Genomic DNA, 12,018 nt, shown 5'->3' with positions numbered 1-12,018 from the left:
CAAGGGTGACCCCCTCCGCCCCAGGAGTAGCCCCTGAGCTCAACTAAATTTGGTCCCCAAACAAACAAAAATGCCTCAAATTCAAGACCCCCAAATGTGGCTTGCTCCTTAAGAGCACTTGTGGGGAGACTCTCTCTCTATAAAATGATGACTTCCCAGGCCTCCTCATTAAATGGCCTTGTTTCGGGCCATCGGGAGTCCTGAGAATTGGTTGCTTCTGAAAAGCACATGGAGTGATTCAGAATACGGGTAAGAAAGCACTTCCTTCATCAAGCCAACAAACTGCCAAGTCATCTGAGGTAGCTCAGTCTCCTGACTGGAAACCCTGTGGCCTTCTTGGCCTTGCCTCAGCAGCCCCCACCTGCACCTGACAGCCTCCGGCATGGAATTGGCCCAGCCCCACAACTGCACCCGGCAAGCCACCGGCAGCCAAATTGTCCCAGTGCCACAGTTCCTGGAGCGCATGGCCACATATGCGGCCACATGGTGAGAGGCGACGGCCATCCCAAAGTGACTCTTCCCAATCTCTCCCCTGATCATTCCATTTTCCCTCTTACTGTAACAAGCAATCTGAAGTCAAGTTGTTTGCGCCTCCCACTTCCAGAGCACTGCCAGTCCAGTAGGAGCACAGCAGACTTGATGGGACGATTGCGCCCATCAAGACCGCCAAGCTCAAGGAGTGAGAATGGTCCGGGAGGCTCAGCTAGCACCAGCCAGCTCAGTAACTCCTCAGACAATAACTTCAGACAGTAACTTTGTGAGAGGTGACGACCATCCCAAATCGACGCTTCCCGATCTGTTCCCTAATCATTCCATTTCCCCTCTTATTGTCACAAGCAATCTGAAGTCAAGTTGTTTGTACCCGCCACGGGGCGGGCTTAGGGAGGAGGTCGGGAACGGGGGACATTGGTGGAGGGAAGGTCACGGTGACGGTGGGACCGGTGGGTTGCAACATTGAATGTGTGAAACAGCTGTATTATGAACAACTTTGCAAATCACGGTGTTATAATAAGAGATTTTTTTTAAAGTTCCGAATTGATGAAAAGAAATACACACACACACACACACAGACTCCAAAAATATTTCCTAACCTGGACCAGCTTGGCATTATTTTTTTTTCTTAGTCTGAGCTTTTCAAGCACTATCTCGAAGGAAAAGGACAAATGCTCTAGTTGTGGTTTTCCTCCTTCTCTGCCCCCACAACACACACAGACACACACACTGTTTATTATTCCACATGAGATAAAACGGCCACACCTCCAGTCCTCTGGAAACCTTCAGGAGGAAATATGAGGCAGACATCCAGAACCAGCCCTCTGGAGTCGCCAGCCAAGATGATTCCTCTGTGTGTGTGTGTGTGTGTGTGTGTGTGTGTGTGTGTGTGTGTCCACTCACCTGTTGACCCGGGACCGAGGTTGCTTCCAGATCTTGACAGCTGTGAGTAGTGCTGCGGTGAACATGAAGACATACCTGTCTGTTTAGAGGAGCATTCCTGTCTTGCTCAAATCACTGCTTGGATGTGGGTTCGTGGGACCACAGGGGTTATGTTCCTCGTTCTTGAGGTGTCTCCGTGCTGTCTCCTTAATGACTGTCCCACTGCACCATGTAGGAATCCTTTGCCCATCCTTGCCAACACTTGTTTCTTGTCTTTTTTTTTTTCCGGTAGAAGCCCCTCTCACAGATGCGAGGTGATAAATCATTGTGGGTTGAACCTGCATCTCCCTAACAATCCGTCACGTGAACATTCCGTGTGTCTCTTGGCCATCTGTAGATCTTCTCTGCAGCGGTAACTGTGCAGAACTTTTGACCATTTCCTCGGCTGGGATGTTTGTTTTCAGTGGTCGAGTTCTACAACTTCTCCGTGTATTTGGGGGTATGAACCCCTTGTCAGACCTACGATTTGCAAATCTCTTCTCCCCTTCTGTGGGATGACCTCTCGTTTGGATGATGGTGTTATTTCACCGTGGAGAAGCTTTGCTCTTTGGTGAAGTCTCTCTGCGTTCCTCACCTCTGGAGGCAGATCCCAGACACATCAGCCCAGAGTGGAGTATTCTTCTCGCCGGTTTTTCTTCTTGCAGGTGTGTGTGTTTGAATCATCTCGTGTTTTAGGCATGACTGAGAATTCTTAAAAAAAAAAAATCTCTCCCTCAGTTTCTTTACCGGCATATATATATATATATATATATATATATATATATATATAAACTTTCTATGGAAATAAATACATTCGCTTAGACCACATAGTGTATTTAGGGTCTGGTTGGCATCTAAATTGGTTTCTTCAAGAATATGGCTTTTCTGGTTCCTTTCCAAAGACATTAGTGGCCTTATCTGTGGCAGGGGACGAGCTCCGGGCAGTGCTCAGGGCTTCCTCCTGGCTCCACTCAGAGATCACTCCCGCTGGGCTTTGCTCCCTTTGCACTCCCTGGCATCACAGACGGTTTCCCCCAAAGCACCATCGGTGTGATCCCTGAGCCTGTGAACAGAGAGCCAGGAGGCAGCCCTGAACCCGGCTAGGTGCGGCGTCCCCACCCCACCCCACAACCCAGTTTGCAGGACAGGAAGGAGAAAGTCATTGCCCCAGACAGAAGAAACGCCTGACCACTTTGGAGGTGTCCAAGTGGGAACGTCGGCTGCCCGGCCGGGGCTCTCTGTCCACGGCTCCCTCCGCCTTCCCCAGGAAACATCCGGGTTTCCTGGAGGTGACCTCATTCCCCTCACGCCAGCCTTTATGAGGCTGTGCCTTCCACGCTGAAGGCATTCCATAAATGTGAGCTCTTGTTCATTATCACTGCTAATTATTGCCTTATCTGCCTCTTGACAAAGGGGGCTTGTCTGGTAACCCCGAAGCCCCATGCGTTTATTCCGCAGCTGTCAGAGTGGAGTGGCCCCGTTTATGTCTGGGTTTGTCAACAAGTGAGGAGGGTTGATAAGAGCCCTGACAGCGGCCGTGCAGTTCCCAGCCTTCCGTGGAAACGAACCACCACGGGGCGGCCCCCCGTCCCTAAGGCAGCGTGCGACCCGTTTAAGAACAAAGAAGGCAGATCTTGGAGACGAGATTGGGGAGGGAGGGGGTTGGGGTGGGGAATAACGCACCCGTGAGCGTGGCCTGCAGATAACTTTAGTCCTAGAAGTTAATAAAGGAAAAAACGGTGTCGGTGACGTGGCAGCCACGTGGTATGCCACGCTTGTCAAAGCGGGCACGATGGTTAGCTCTGTTCCCGGCAGCCATGACGGAATAAGAAAGCGATGCTGGTGACCAATTCTTGGGCAATAAAACCTCTGCCTGGTGTGCCCTTCGTCCTTGGAAGGGACACTGTAAATCCTTGGAATTTCCTGAGTAGTAACATCTTCGTCACTCCGGGATGGGGGGAGGAGGGGGCTGCCTGGGGCCGCACCCGTGTTTGTGTCCCTGGGGTGACTTGTGGCACATGCCCAGGGCTCCGCAGTATGGAGCAGGCAGGACTGCTCATGGTTAGAGGGTCAGCGCCTTTGGCCCTGGCAGCCCAGCCTCTAAGCTCCTGGATGGCTCAGTGTGGCCACAATGGCACTAATCCCAGCCACCACGTCTACACGGCAACCCCCTAAAAAAAAAAAAAACTCAGCACACATGAACTGGTGGGGCTTCCTGGCTGGCCAGGGGATCAGTCACTGCATCTGACCACGGCTGGACGGCGGCCACAGAGCACCAATGCCAGTGGGGCCCCCAGGTTTGTAGCTGGTGTCAGGAGGGAGGGCCATCGCACTGGGGGGAGAGGAAGGGGGTCCTGGAGGCCATGTGGTCACTGACATCCGGTCTCGGGGTGTCGCAGGGAAGACGGTTGGGGCCTGAAGTGGTGGCCACCTGCCCCGCGCGGCCCATGGCGTTTGGAGCCGAGGGAAGCTTTGACCCCACTGGGCCCGAGTGAGCGGCTGGCAGGATGGTTCCAGAAGCACCAGTTCCCTGGGGCAGTGACGTCACCCCCAGCTCTCGGGGCCCCCAGCCCAGGGTTGACGTGTCCGGAGCACACCCAGACTGCCAGCCCCGGCCCCCACAGGAACCAGCCACGCAGCTCCCGCTAGGGCCCCTGGCTCCGTCGCCCCTGCCTGCCCCCTCGGCGTCTGTCCCGGACGGACGGCAGGAACGGGCCCCGTGAAGGCCGTCAGGGCCCCCCAGCCCACCCGGCCCTGGCCCAGCCCGGCCTGCGCTCTGGCTGGGCCTCCCGCCTGTGGCCGTACCGCCTGGTGATTCACGGTTTCCTCCTGGTGCCGGCCCCGGCGGCCCTGCCAGCCCTTCCCTCGCCGCCGCGCTAACCTCTGGGTATTAATATTCCAGCTTGACATCTGGGCTAGGGCACTGCGGGGGCGGGGAGCCCGCCAAGGTCGTGGGGGAGCACGTGGCAGGACTCAAGGCCACCCACGCTGCAGCCGCCACCGCCCGCGCGGGGGTCCTGCTCCCTCCCGGCCCCCTCTGCCCAGAAACTTCTCCAGCTGCGCTGCCCGCTGCCCGCTGCCCCTGTCCTGCGCCGGTGGCAGGCAGCTCGGTCAGCTCACACACTCACACGCTCACCCAGCCACACACTCACACAACCACACTCATACACACACATTCACACAGCTCACACAGCCACACACTCACACAGCTCACACACTCACACAGCCACAAACTCACACTCACACACACAACCACACTCACACTCATACGCACATTCACACAGCTCACACAGCGACGCACTCACACTCACACAGCTCACACACTCACACAGCTCATACACTCACACAGACACACACACTCACACAACCACACTCACACACACACATTTACACAGCTCACACATTCACACTCACACAGCTCACACACTCACACAGCCACACTCACGCACACACATTCACACAGCTCACACAGCCACACACTCACACTCACACAGCTGATGCACTCACACAGCCACACTCACTCACACACACGTTCACACAGCTCACACACTCAAAGCCAGGCACTCACACTCACACAGCTCACACACTCACACAGCCACACACACTCACACAGCCACACACACACTCACACAGCCGCACACTCAGACAGCCACACACACTCACACAGCCACACACACACTCACACAGCCACACACACTCACACAGCCACACACTCACACAGCCACACACACACACTCACACAGACACACACTCACACTCACACAGCTGATACACACACAGCCACACTCACTCACACACACGTTCACACAGCTCACACACTCAAAGCCAGGCACTCACACTCACACAGCTCACACACTCACACAGCCACACACACACTCACACAGCCACACACACATTCACACAGCCACACACACTCACACAGCCACACACATACTCACACACTCACTCACACAACCACACACTCACACAGCCACACACACACACTCACACAGCCACACACTCACACAGCTCAGACACTCACACAGCCACACACACTCACACACTCACACAGCTCACACAGCTCCCAAGATTTTCTGCATTAAAGTCTCAGCTCTCGGCCGACATTTGGGGGCTGGTGGGAGACCACACAGCAGGTCCAGAACCACGTTCCAGCCCAGTGTGGCCCAGAGAGCCACAGTGACAGCCCACCGCACAAGGGCGCGCACACACACACATTCACACACACATTCACACATACACACACATATACATGCCTACACAAATACATGCACACAGATGCACACTATACACATATATACATACACACATGTGCACACACATACACACATGCACACACACATACACACCACACACACATATACCACACACATACACACACCACACACACCACACATACACACATACATAGATACACACACATGCACACACGCACTACACACACAGACACACCGCACACATACACACGCGTGCACACACACACGTAGCACATGCCTGATACAGGTTCGATTCCACACCCCACACGTCCCCTGAAATTGCTGGGCACAGCCCTGCCCCCCCCCCCCGCCAACCCTGCCCTGAGCACCACAGACCCCAAAGGGCACCCTGGGGACCGTTGCACCAAGCTGCCGTCCGGGAGAGCCGCGTCCCCGGCGGGGTCCTCGAGATGTGCGGCCCCCACCCCCAGAACCAACGGAATGAAAGTATTTCAGGCATCCGCGACCAGCACCTTGTTTGACTAATTCTGTGTGCGGGGGGAGGGCGGCGGGTCAAATGTCTTGGTGCTTAATTTTCCCAGAAAAGCTAAATTCAGAGGACCCGCCCGGGCCCTCGCGTTCGCCCCTGCGCCGGGAGAGAAAGGGGCCCCTTGTTTGCAGAGATGGGCTTTTCACGTGGCCGGCAGCTGGGGCTCGGGGGGGCTCGTTAAACCGCACGGACGTCTCCCCCCCCCGCCGCCGCGCGCCGAGGTACTGTACCTGCGCCCCTTTCTACTTTGTTTTATGTCTCCCTCGTTTTTTCTGACTGTTCTTGACATTCTCTGACCTCACAGTACTTTTATTATTATTTTTATTGCTACTATAACAATGATAACTTAAGGACGTGATTTATAGGGCGGCGGCCCAGCCGAGGGGGAGATTAAGGCCGACCCAAGGAACATGCCGTAAATGTTCAAGTCTATTAGCCTTGCGTTTTTATTAAGTGGGAAACTTGCGTTTTGTTTTGACACAAATGACTTTGGAGAGGCCCGAGGAGCTGCGGGGTGGGGTTTGCCGGTGGGCCGGGCAGAGGCCGGCAAGGTGCTCGCGGGCTAATGTCTGGGTCCCACATTAAAAAAGTGGGGGGGGGAGTTTACCACCACGGCGCAGTGCTTTCCATTCTCCCTCTCGATGACTTCCACCCGGTCTAAAGAATGCCAGCGGCTCCTGGTGGGTCCCCTGGTTGCCGGCGAGTACTGGGGTCGCCAACCTTCCGAAGCCGAGAGCACCGGCAGGGGGCAGCCCGGGAGGGTTCGAAGTTCCCCTGCACACACACACCCCCACTCCCGAGCCTGTTCGGGCCCCTTCCCTGCCAGCTGTCCCCCACCCCCCTCCAGCTCTCCTTCCTGTCCCCTCGCCCACACCCAGCCTCTGCACTGCGGGCCAGGCCCTGTGGCCTCCCTTCTCTCCCTCAGCCTCTCCGGGGCCAAGCCTTAGGCACGGACGGACTCCAGTCACCGCAGTGTCCTCCTGCTGGGGGGGTGCCGGGAGTCCCTTCTCTGCAGGGTAGGGAGGGGGTCCTGGCCGCCACTGCCCCTTTGTAGCCCTGCTCAGCCCTCCCCCCCTCCTCCTCCCTCTTCCTCTCTCTCTTTCTTTCTCCCTCTCTCTCCATCTTTTTCTCCCTCTCCCTCTCTCCTTCTCTCTCTCTCTCTTTCTCCCCATCCCGTTCCTCCTCTCTCTCCCTCTCCCCCCCCAATTTGTTGCAGTACCGGGATACGCAATACAGTGACTCACCCTTCCCATGCATGCATCACTCAGACCCCACATACACACACACACACCAGAGAACCCACTTCCCTCCACCAGTGTCCCAAGGGTCCCAAGCCACCCGTTCCCTTGGAAACTCAGTCCTACAAAGAGCATCTCCAGTTCTGACAATGGCCTGGCCTATTCGCTGTCCCCTTTACTGTGTTTCTAAACCTACGAAAGAGAAAGATGCAACTCGTCCTTGTTGTTGTCACAGCCGGTGGTGCTCAGGGCTGACTCCTGGCCCTGCACTCGGGGAGCACTTGCCGGGGATCCAACCCAAGTCGGCCACGGGCCAGGCAAAACGCCCTCCCCGCTGGTTCTATCGCTCTGACCCAGACACGACTTTGGAAGACAAATTGCTTTCAGTTTCTTTCTTTCTTTTTTTTTTTTTTTTGCTTTTTGGGGTCACACCCGGCAATGCTCAGGGGTTCCTCCTGGCTCTGTGCTCAGAAATTAGCCCTGGCGGTGCTCAGGGGACCCTATGGGATGCTGGGAATCGAACTCGGGTCAGCCGCGTGCAAGGCAAATGCCCTACCCGCTGTGCTATCGCTCCAACCCCTCAACTCCTTATTTACAGTTGTGTGGGATTTCGAGAGCTGAATCGTCAGGCTGTATGCGGGTAGGTGAAGGATAATTCCCCGCTTTTCCCGCTCTCGTCCATGGGATCAGCGGGCTCCTAAGCTCTGAGGACGTTGCCTGTTTAAACCCAACTATGAGGGACTTGGTGAATCACGGCGCTTTCATAAAAGCAGCATTAAAAGAAATAAATAAAGATAAGACAGCTTTAAAAATAAGCGCTTGCTCAGGGAAGTCACCAAGAAGCTGAATCGGACGTTCCTTGGTGCCAGGCCCCCAGCAGGACCCCCGTCTCTCCACCCCCCCTTATCGGGGTCCCTGCTTTGGGGCCTTCCCGCCTTCCCATTTTACAGTTCATCTCTTGCCTGGTGTGTGGTAATTCTTGATCCTCGCCCTTGCTGAGACCGAGTTAAGGTTCGTAAGCTCAGGGGCAGAGCCTGAGAACTTTGCGTGTGTGAGACCCCAGTGGTGACCCCCACCCCAGCCCCCAGCCCAACTCTGGAAACTCTGAGAACCGCACTTGCAGGCAGGAAGCATTTCCACGCAGAGACGTCAGCTGACGTGTGTGACGGTCCCGTCGGCTCCGAATTCGGGTTTTTGTGGGTCCTCCCAAAGCTGGGCTTAGCCCTGAAAGAGAATAGAAGGTCCCGGATGCGGGTTCGGGAGGGTCCCGCGTCCCGTGTTGAGACTTACAGTGTCGGGAGAAGGGAGACCGCCAACGTTTATAGATGCCGAGTGGACGGTGTGAGGTTGGCACGAGTCTACAGCTGGCGGCTCTGGGGACACTCATAGCTCTACCCGACATAGTTTGTTGGCACCAACCCCGCTTCTTTTTGACAAGAAATTTATTTCTTAGGTGGCTTACCTGGAGACAGGAAGTAAATGAAAGAACCGGGCCAAATTCTGTGACCCTGGGCCAAGCTGGGCCAGGCCCTGTCCCCGTTTCGGCAGGATTCTGGCGCTGGGTTCCTGGGTTGGTGTCCCACCCGGTCTCCCGGTGCCCATTGGTGCGGGACGCTTGTCGGCCGCTGTCCCCCGAGCTCAGGGCCTCTGGGCAGCTGTGGTACCTCTGAAAACCGCCTGTCTGGACTAGAAATCAGCAGCGCATGGGGGTTGGGCATCGTCCTCCGTGCCACCCTTCGTCCCTGTAAAGCGCCACGAGCCGACCCTCCATGCTGAGCGGAAGTCACGGCAGGGGCACCTCCAGGCACTCGGCCCAGGGCCCTGCTGACTGGGATGGCCAGGGGCCCCGGGTGGTCAGGGCATGAGTCAGAAAGAGGGTCACGGGCGATGCCGAGAAGACACACCCCTCACAGCCTGTGGTCAGTGTCCAGGGGATGGGCGTGCCCTGCTGGCCATAGCCCGGGGCTCCCGCAGAGCCCTCTCCAGCCCAGGGCCATGGCCTCTTGGTGTCCGGGCTCTGTGCAGGCCAGCGATGGCCCTGATGGGCAGGAGGCAGCGGTGCCCACACCCCTGCCCACCTCCAGCTGCCCACGGGGCCAAGTGGAGGGTGCCCAGCCCCGGCCCCAACCCGTGTGTCTCCCGAGGGGAGCTTTTTCTGCCTGGAGACCTCCGACACACACACACACACACATACACACACACACAGAGCCAGACCCCGTCCAGGCCTGCACAGGGCTCCTGAGAGGTGACAGGCAGCTGGGCCCAGCCGTGAGAAACCTGAACTGCGCTGGGGAAGCTGAGGCCGCGCGGATGTAAAAACATGCACGGGCAGTTCTGTGCCGGCAGGGAAGAGAGGGAATGAGAGAGACAGAGAGACAGAGATGGGGGAAGAGAGAGAGATAGAAGAGAGAGAGAAGGAGAGAGAGAGAGAGAGAGACTCCAGGGTCCACTTCTGCCAGTGCAGCCTGGACAGTCCACCCTCCAGCTCAGCCAGCTTCTTTCCTGGCCGGCAGGAAGGGGAGGTTCCCTCCAGCGACCCCCCGAACTCGCAGGTGGGGTGTGGGGCGCCCGTGGAAAGCCCTTAGCCTGATCCGCTCTAATCCCGCGACGGGGAATGCCACGCCGGCACGTGGTCCAGACTTGCCGTTTGCGCCCCGTGGAGGGACTCCAGGTCGGGGGCAGCGGAGCCCCCCGGGAGGGCCCCGGCGCACCCCACCCGCCCCCAGGAGCCGCGGTCCCCGGCCGTCCTCTCTGCACTCCGCAGCTGCCTCCGTGCCGGCCACAGCCACCCAGTCAGGCGCCATTCCCCCCACCGGTCAATTATGTACGTTGTCACTTTTGCCTCTGCTCTTTTGACCCCAGGGTCACGGGGGCCCGGGTGTAACCGAATCCGGCCGAATTATTCCCTTACCTGTCATATAAATAGTCGTCCGGGCCAAATGGGGCCCAGGGGGGCCCTTGCAGAGGTGTTGAGAAGGCCCGTCTCACTCGCCCCTTTATGCGGCTCCTCCAGGAACGCGGCCCTGTTTTGGCATCCTATCAAAATAAAACAAAGTTCCATTTTCCAGCTCCCCTTTTTTTCGAGAGCGCGCGCCCCGCGCGTACAAACGCCTCTTTGTGGCCTTTATTGAAGTTTCCACCCGGCGCTTCCATCTGTTAGCGGGGCTGACCGCTATTTCTAGGGAAGGAATTCAGCCCTGCGCCTTTATTTGGGGTAGGAGGTCATAAAACTGTCTGGATTATTTCAGCTCTATTTATACCAAACTTAATATTGCTGCCCTAACAGGTCTCAAGCTTTTAATGCGCGGTTTCATCATTCACGCGGGCCGGGCCGCGGGGAGCTGGCCGGGCTCGGATGGACGGGGACGGTGGGGCGCACCCCAGAGCGTCCTCCACTGCGCGCGGGGCGGAGCCGGGCTCCCCGGGGGACCTGGTGCGCCCCGTGCGCCCCAAGGCAGCCCGAGGCCCAGGGCCACACCCGCCACGGCGGCCAGGTGGACGGGATGTGTGTGCCGTGTGCGTGCCTGGGTGCGCACCTGTGTGTGTGACTGTGTGTGCCTGTGTCTGTACCCGTGTGTGTTCCTGTGTGTGCCTGTGTGTCTCTGTATGTGTCCGTGTGTGTCTGTGTGTGCCTGTGTATATCTATGTGTGCCCATGTGCACCTGTGTGAGCCTGTATGTCTGTGCATCTGTGTGTATCTGTGTGTGTGTTTTTCTGTGCACCTGTGTGTGCCTGTGTGTATGTGTGTGCCCATGTGTATCTGTGTGTATGCCTGTGTGTGTGCCTATGTGTGTCCGTGTGTGCCTATGTGTGTCTGTGTGTGCCTATATGTGTCCGTGTTTGTCCGTGTGTCCATGTGTGTCTGTGTGCCTGTGTGTGTCCGTGTGTCCATGTGTGTCTGTGTGTGCCTGTGTGTGTCCATATGTCCGTGTGTGTCTCTGTGTGTCTGTGTGTGGGTGTGGCTGTGTGCCTGTGTGTGCCAGTAGCAGTTCCCTCCAACCTCAGTGGCCCGGGAGACGGGGTCTCCTGGTGGGCACCTGCCAGTGCGAGGTGACCGTTTGTCTCGACCCTGGGCTGGACGGCATCTCTTCACTGCGCCCCTTTGCCAGCTTGACCCGCGTATGTCCTCAGTGTAGGCCCCCAGGACCCTACCGACCCCAGGTGGGGAGTGTCCATCTTCCCTCTGGTGCTTGGTCATTCCCGGGGTCAGCTGCGCCGAAAGCCAGGGCAGGAAGGAGCTGCTTTGGGGATTTGGACCCCATGTGGCAGGGTTCGAGCCCAAAATGGCGCCTGCTGGTCTCACCGGCGCATCTGTGAGCACGGAGGACCAAGCTCGATGCTCGGGGTGGAGGCAGGGGTGGTTGGATGATCCGGAAGCCCCGAGGTGGGTGGTTTCCAAGCTCTGTCCACCTGCGGGCCAGTACTACCTCAAAGGCCAGTGGTTGGAAACCGCTGTCCGACATCTCAATGACCGTCTGTGCATTTGGGCCTGATTCATTTTAGCCAAGATACAGAAGCAGCCCAAATGCCCGGCTGCAGACGAATAGATGGCAGTGGAATACTACACAGCTCTAAGAAAGGACAAAACCATGCCATTTGCTGCAGCAGCATGGATGGCGCCGGA

General features: G+C 57.2%; 1 protein-coding gene and 1 pseudogene across 1 annotated transcript in view; one reads left to right on the top strand and one right to left on the bottom strand.

The window, feature by feature from the left end:
* Nucleotides 1-1,460, bottom strand: part of LOC130017079 (ubiquitin carboxyl-terminal hydrolase isozyme L3-like) — a 20,068-nt pseudogene extending 18,608 nt beyond the window's left edge.
* GMDS (GDP-mannose 4,6-dehydratase) overlaps nucleotides 1-12,018 on the top strand; it is a 453,738-nt gene that overhangs the window by 327,046 nt on the left and 114,674 nt on the right. The gene's annotated exons all lie outside the window — the stretch shown is intronic.

Source organism: Sorex fumeus, unplaced genomic scaffold (assembly GCF_029834395.1).
Source record: "Sorex fumeus unplaced genomic scaffold, SorFum_2.1 ptg000175l, whole genome shotgun sequence".
In the NCBI taxonomy this organism is placed as follows: Eukaryota; Metazoa; Chordata; class Mammalia; order Eulipotyphla; family Soricidae; genus Sorex; species Sorex fumeus.
This window is presented reverse-complemented; position numbering and strand designations above follow the sequence as displayed.